A 5,555-nucleotide genomic window follows, 5' to 3' on the forward strand; every position below is an offset into this window, starting at 1 on the left:
AAAAAAAAAAAAAAATTAAACCTAAAAACAAATCTATATACAAGTCCCCGGCAACGGCGCCATTTTGTTATAGTACTTCGATTGCGGTAAATAAGAGTTCGTTACTCGGACTTGAAAATATTTTTAAAACAAAAATATATACACAATATGTCACAAGATCAAGAGGAACCAGGACTCAGGATTCCAATGTGTTTCATATTCAAGTGGCTCAGAAAATAATCCTAGGCGATTATAGCTCAAAATAAAACAAGTATTAACTCTATCTTTGCCAAATTAGATTCCATAAAATATTACTTGTATATGATAAGCATGGCACATCAAGAATCCCTAGGACTAAGCATGTTCCATCAAACAAAATCACAAGTAATTAATTGAAATCATAAATCAATTAAAATCGGTGAAAAAAGTGAATTAAGAATTATTTAAATAACCACATGGCTGAAAAACAGCTTCCTCCATCATCCCAGTATTGGGGTTTAGCTACTCATAATAATCATGTTCTCAAAATACATACTTGATGCTCAAAATATGATTAAAAGAGTGAAAAATATAATACAGTGAAACTACGACCCTCTTTAAGCGTCCAGAGAAGAACGATGAAATACCACTGTAAATAACGATACCTCACTGCTGTTGTTGACGCTGTTGTTTTAAGACCCACGGGCGCTTGTCGTTGTCACTGTTGATAAACGACTGTCATTGCAGGTGTGTTCTTCGAGCTTTGTTAATGGCAGCAGCAGCAGCAGCAGGTACAATTCCTGCAACTCCTCCTGCGCCTCTCTGCTGGCCTCCAAATCGACCCCTAACTCTTGATCCCCCTTCTCTGACATAAAACCAACTATTTATAGGCTTTAAATCCCCTTGAAACTCGATCAAACCCCTTGGAAATCTCCATTATTCTTTACGGGTTGTTTGAAGAATAATCTTCTTCTTGTTGCGTTACAGGCTGTTTCTAGCTATTCTCTCGTCTCAAATATCTTCTTGGACTTTTACCCAACTGTTTTGATGTATATCCCACGCAAGATATCCCATAAATCTATCAAACTAATCTCAAACCCTAAACAGAAACCGTGTGCACTGTCTTGACTTTGTGTGGATTTTATGACTTATCCAGCCCAATTAGATGGGTCTAATCGCTTCTAACAGGTCCCTTATGTCTTGTAGAGTCCGTGGGTACCAAATTTGCCCATTGAATCGCCTCCTAGGTCGCTCAAATCCTTGATCCAAAACTGTTGACGCTGCTGCCTTTTTTTCCGCCAAAATCCAGTTTTGAAACTTTGAAGATGACCTCCCCCTATCCAGTTCCGGTGTCCCTTTAGTACATGCCCTGAAATGGGGTGCCCCTTAGTAATTAGGTTACCCCTTATCCAAAGTGAGAGTCCGTATAGTAATTTTCTCCCACGAGCGCAAAAACCACTTTTTAGCCAATTTCGCCGCAAAAGCTTATTTCTCCAAAAACACCTACAAAGACATAAAATAACCAAATAAGTACAAAATCGAGCACTAACAATATAAACAATTGGGACAAATTAGACACATAAATGCGTCTATCAGACTGCGAGCCGAATAGTTAGCGAAGAGATTACCCGAGAGAAAGAATGGGTTTTTATGTCACGAAGCCTGGGAGAGCCCCCGCCCCAGGTTTTTGGAATTCATCCAAAAACGTGAATTTAATTGAATATTTTAATAGTTTTTATTAAAATACTACCCAAACGAGGTTGTTAATCCAAAATAATTGCACGAAAGGATTCTCCTCGCCATAATGTTTCCAACGAACCATCATTTGCCCGAATCAGACTTGCCACGAAGAATTAATAGCCGAATGGGGAGTTCGGACCAATACATTGGAGACGTGTTAAGAAGTAAACTTGGTAAAACATCTTCGGAAATCGATCATACCAGCACTAACGCCCCAGAACCCATCAGAACTCTACAGTTAAGCGTGCTTGGGCGAGAGTAGTACTAAGGTGGGTGACCTCTTGGGAAGTCCTTGTGTTGATTGCCTTTTTTTATTTTTTTTGCCATTTTTTTAGCGGTTTTCCTCATGGATGCGAGCCGACTAGTTAGAGAAGGGATTACCCGAGAGAAAGAATGGGTTTTTATGGCACGGAGCCTGGGAGGGCGCCCGCCCCAGGTTTTTGGAATTCATCCAAAAACGTGCATTTAATTGAATATTTTAATAGTTTTTATTAAAATACTACCAAAACGAGGTTGTTAATCCAAAATAATTGCACGAAAGGATTCTCCTCGCCATAATGTTTCCAACGAACCATCATTTGCCCGAATCAGACTTGCCACGAAGAATTAATAGCCGAATGGGGAGTTCGGACCAATACATTGGAGACGTGTTAAGAAGTAAACTTGGTAAAACATCTTCGGCAATCGATCATACCAGCACTAATGCCCCAGAACCCATCAGAACTCTGCAGTTAAGCGTGCTTGGGCGAGAGTAGTACTAAGATAGGTGACCTCTTGGGAAGTCCTCGTGTTGATTGACTTTTTTTATTTTTTTTGCCATCTTTTTAGCGGTTTTCCTTATGGATGCGAGCCGACTAGTTAGATAAGGGATTACCCGAGAGAAAGAATGGGTTTTTATGGCAAGAAGCCTGGGAGGGCGCCCGCCCCAGGTTTTTAGAATTCATCCAAAAACGTGCATTTAATTGAATATTTTAATAGTTTTTTTAATAAAATACTACCAAAACGAGGTTGTTAATCCAAAATAATTGCACGAAAGGATTCTCCTCGCCATAACGTTTCCAACGGACCATTATTTGCCTGAATCGGACTTGCCACGAAGAATTAATAGCCGAATGGGGAGTCTGGACCAATACATTGGAGACGTGTTAAGTAGTAAACTTGGTAAAATACCTTCAGCAATCGATCATACCTGCACTAATGCACCAGTACCAATCAGAACTCTGCAGTTAAGCGTGCTTGGGCGAGAGTAGTACTAAGATAGGTGACCTCTTGGGAAGTCCTCGTTTTGATTGCCTTTTTTTATTTTATTTTGCCATTTTTATAGCGGTTTTCCTTATGACTGCGAGCCGACTAGTTAGCGAAGGGATTACCCGAGAGAAAGAATGGGTTTTTATGGAACGAAGCTTGGGAGGGCACCCGCCCCAGGTTTTTAGAATTCATCCAAAAACGTGCATTTAATTGAATATTTTAATAGTTTTTTATTAAAATACTACCAAAACGAGGTTGTTAATCCAAAATAATTGCACGAAAGGATTCTCCTCGCCATAACGTTTCCAACGAACCATCATTTTCCCGAATCGGACTTGCCACGAAGAATTAACAGCCGAATGGGGAGTTCGGACCAATACATTGGAGACGTGTTAAGTAGTAAACTTGGTAAAATACCTTCAACAATCGATCATACTAGCACTAATGCACCAGTACCCATCAGAACTCTGCAGTTAAGCGTGCTTAGGCGAGAGTAGTACTAAGATGGGTGACCTCTTGGGAAGTCCTCGTTTTGATTGCCTTTTTTTATTTTATTTTGCCATTTTTTTAGCGATTTTCCTTATGACTGCGAGCCGAATAGTTAGCGAAGGGATTACCCGAGAGAAAGAATGGGTTTTTATGGCACGGAGCCTGGGAGAGCGCCTGCCCCAGGTTTTTGGAATTCATCCAAAAACGTGAATTTAATTAAATATTTTAATAGTTTTTTATTAAAATACTACAAAAACGAGGTTGTTAATCCAAAATAATTGCACGAAAGGATTCTCCTCGCCATAATGTTTCCAACGAACCATCATTTGCCCTAATCATACTTGCCACGAAGAATTAATAGCCGAATGGGGAGTTCGGACCAATACATTGGAGACGTGTTAAGAAGTAAACTTGGTAAAACATCTTCGGCAATCGATCATACCAGCACTAATGCCCCAGAACCAGTCAGAATTATGCAGTTAAGCGTGCTTGGGAGAGAGAAGTACTAAGGTGGGTGACCTCTTGGGAAGTCCTCGTGTTGATTGCCTTTTTTAATTTTTTTTGCCATTTTTTTAGCGGTTTTCCTTATGGCTGCGAGCCGACTAGTTAGCGAAGGGATTACCCGAGAGAAAGAATGGGTTTTTATGACAAGAAGCCTGGGAGGGCGCCCGCCCCAGGTTTTTAGAATTCATCCAAAAACGTGCATTTAATTGAATATTTTATTAGTTTTTTATTAAAATACTACCAAAACGAGGTTGTTAATCCAAAATAATTGCACGAAAGGATTCTCCTCGCCATAACGTTTCCAACGAACCATCATTTGCCTGAATCGGTCTTGCCAAGAAAAATTAATAGCCGAATGGGGAGTCTGGACCAATACATTGGAGACGTGTTAAGTAGTAAACTTGGTAAAATACCTTCAACAATCGATCATACCTGCACTGATGCACAAGTACCCATCAGAACTCTGCAGTTAAGCGTTGTTGGGTGAGAGTAGTACTAAGATAGGTGACCTCTTGGGAAGTCCTCGTTTTGATTGCCTTTTTTTATTTTATTTTGCCATTTTTTTAGCGGTTTTCCTTATGACACCCGAGAGAAAGAATGTGTTTTTATGGGACGAAGCCTGGGAGGGCGCCCGCCCCATGTTTTTGGAATTCATCCAAAAACGTGCATTTAATTGAACATTTTAATAGTTTTTTATTAAAATACTACCAAAACAAGGTTGTTAATCCAAAATAATTGCACGAAAGGATTCTCCTCGCCATAATGTTTCCAACGAAGCATCATTTGCCCGAATCGGACTTGCCACGAAGAATTAATAGCCGAATGGGTAGTTCGGACCAATACATTGGAGACGTGTTAAGAAGTAAACTTGGTAAAATGTCTTCGGAAATCGATCATACCAGCACTAATGCTCTAGAACCCATCAGAACTCTACAGTTAAGCGTGCTTGGGCGAGAGTAGTACTAAGATGGGTGACCTCTTGGGAAGTCCTTGTGTTGATTCCTTTTTTTTTATTTTTTTTGCCATTTTTTTAGCGGTTTTCCTTATGGGTGCAAGCCGACTAGTTAGCGAAGGGATTACCCGAGAGAAAGAATGGGTTTTTATGGCACGAATCCTGGGAGGGCGCCCGCCCCAGGTTTTTGGAATTCATCCAAAAACGTGCATTTAATTGAATATTTTAATAGTTTTTTATTAAAATACTACCGAAACGAGGTTGTTAATCCAAAATAATTGCACGAAAGGATTCTCCTCGCCATAATGTTTCCAACGAACCATCATTTGCCCGAGTCAGACTTGCCACGAAGAATTAATAGCCGAATGGGGAGTTCGGACCAATACATTGGAGATGTGTTAAGAAGTAAACTTGGTAAAATATCTTCGGCAATCGATCATACCATAACTAATGCACCAGAACCCATCAGAACTCTGCAGTTAAGCGTGCTTGGGCGAGAGTAGTACTAAGATGGGTGACCTCTTGGGAGTTCCTCGCGTTGAATACTTTTTTTTTTATTTTTTTTGCCATTTTTTTTAGCGGTTATCCTTATGGCTGCGAGCCGAGTAGTTAGCGAAGGGATTACCCGAGAGAAAGAATGGGTTTTTATGGCACGAAGCCTGGG

At 40.2% G+C, this 5,555-nt stretch overlaps 6 non-coding genes and 2 pseudogenes across 6 annotated transcripts; all 8 read left to right on the forward strand.

Annotated features, from left to right (window-relative positions):
• Positions 1–1,885: 1,885 nt before the first annotated feature.
• On the forward strand, positions 1,886–2,004 carry LOC113327085. Its single transcript, XR_003348745.1, has one exon. It is a non-coding gene; the product is annotated as a 5S ribosomal RNA (ribosomal RNA).
• Positions 2,005–2,378: 374 nt separating this feature from the next.
• On the forward strand, positions 2,379–2,497 carry LOC113327068. Its single transcript, XR_003348728.1, has one exon. It is a non-coding gene; the product is annotated as a 5S ribosomal RNA (ribosomal RNA).
• Positions 2,498–2,873: 376 nt separating this feature from the next.
• LOC113327198 lies at positions 2,874–2,992 on the forward strand. The gene has a single exon (XR_003348859.1). It is a non-coding gene; the product is annotated as a 5S ribosomal RNA (ribosomal RNA).
• Positions 2,993–3,368: 376 nt separating this feature from the next.
• On the forward strand, positions 3,369–3,487 carry LOC113327087. The gene has a single exon (XR_003348747.1). It is a non-coding gene; the product is annotated as a 5S ribosomal RNA (ribosomal RNA).
• Positions 3,488–3,863: 376 nt separating this feature from the next.
• On the forward strand, positions 3,864–3,982 carry LOC113327352 (annotated as a pseudogene).
• A 375-nt stretch (positions 3,983–4,357) lies between these two features.
• On the forward strand, positions 4,358–4,476 carry LOC113327390 (annotated as a pseudogene).
• A 348-nt stretch (positions 4,477–4,824) lies between these two features.
• On the forward strand, positions 4,825–4,943 carry LOC113327044. Its single transcript, XR_003348704.1, has one exon. It is a non-coding gene; the product is annotated as a 5S ribosomal RNA (ribosomal RNA).
• Positions 4,944–5,319: 376 nt separating this feature from the next.
• LOC113327230 lies at positions 5,320–5,438 on the forward strand. Its single transcript, XR_003348894.1, has one exon. It is a non-coding gene; the product is annotated as a 5S ribosomal RNA (ribosomal RNA).
• The last annotated feature ends 117 nt before the right edge of the window (positions 5,439–5,555 follow it).

This window comes from Papaver somniferum, unplaced genomic scaffold (genome assembly GCF_003573695.1).
Source record: "Papaver somniferum cultivar HN1 unplaced genomic scaffold, ASM357369v1 unplaced-scaffold_10, whole genome shotgun sequence".
Classification (NCBI taxonomy): Eukaryota; Viridiplantae; Streptophyta; class Magnoliopsida; order Ranunculales; family Papaveraceae; genus Papaver; species Papaver somniferum.